This window comes from Dreissena polymorpha, chromosome 4 (genome assembly GCF_020536995.1).
Source record: "Dreissena polymorpha isolate Duluth1 chromosome 4, UMN_Dpol_1.0, whole genome shotgun sequence".
In the NCBI taxonomy this organism is placed as follows: Eukaryota; Metazoa; Mollusca; class Bivalvia; order Myida; family Dreissenidae; genus Dreissena; species Dreissena polymorpha.
The window spans coordinates 79985884-79986902 of NC_068358.1; positions in this window are offsets into that span (position 1 = coordinate 79985884).

Below are 1019 nucleotides of genomic sequence, written 5' to 3' on the forward strand. Positions count from 1 at the left end.
TAGAATACTAAAATATTATGCAACTGTCACTCAGCAGGATGTAAGGCGGTTAAAAGCTTAAAACCCAGTTACAGATGAATGAAGATATATTAGTAAGAAGTAAATATATTGTTAAACGCAATTATTTGTACACAATTATTGAGTTACGTTTGCAATGCAGAAATATTTCTCTTGAATTGTAAATAATAGATGCATTCTACATTATTATGCTGCATCGATATTTGAATGAATAGTTACGGGATGTTAAGTTTTGGGTATGTGGGAATGTTTGTTTTAGAAATATTGGCTGGTATACTTCAAGGGACATGTACAAAGAACGGACTTGACTTTCCTCCTCGAAATGCTGGTCGTTTTTGTATTGTTTTTTGTATTTTGATCTACAGAACAGTCCCTCTCGGTGGAGATCGAAACTCGACACTATTTTCATTTACAACACGGCGACCTTACTTTAATTATGAATGATCATTTATCGAAAAATAGTATATAGTATAAATCATGATATCTGTTTCTTTAATTAATACAAGTTACGCGAATAAAATATTATTTAATATACGTTATCAAGTTATATGGCTTCGATGATAAGTCTAAGCGATTATAAAAGGGGTCTTTCTATTCCAGTCTGTTTCTGGACATTAAACATTTGTCATATAATTCATTTAATGAAACATAATATCAAAGAAGTTTGTGTTAAACGATACATAAACTAGGATTTTAAATTTAAATACATACAAAGCCTTTTGAAATTGCATTTTGATTATGAGAATCAACGAATGACATTCTAAACACCAAATGGTTTACTCACCGAGATTTAAAAACTTATATGCAGTTGACAAAAAATATGAGAAATATGTAAATATACAATCAATTAATTCAGCCAATATTTTTGATGATGTAAATGAAGCTTGAAAGGGTAGCCCGGATAACCCGACCCTTTTTGCATGATGCGGCTCAATTGCATAAAGTAAGCACGACACACATACTGGCAATGCATACTATCATTGGTTACTTCTTTCACATTA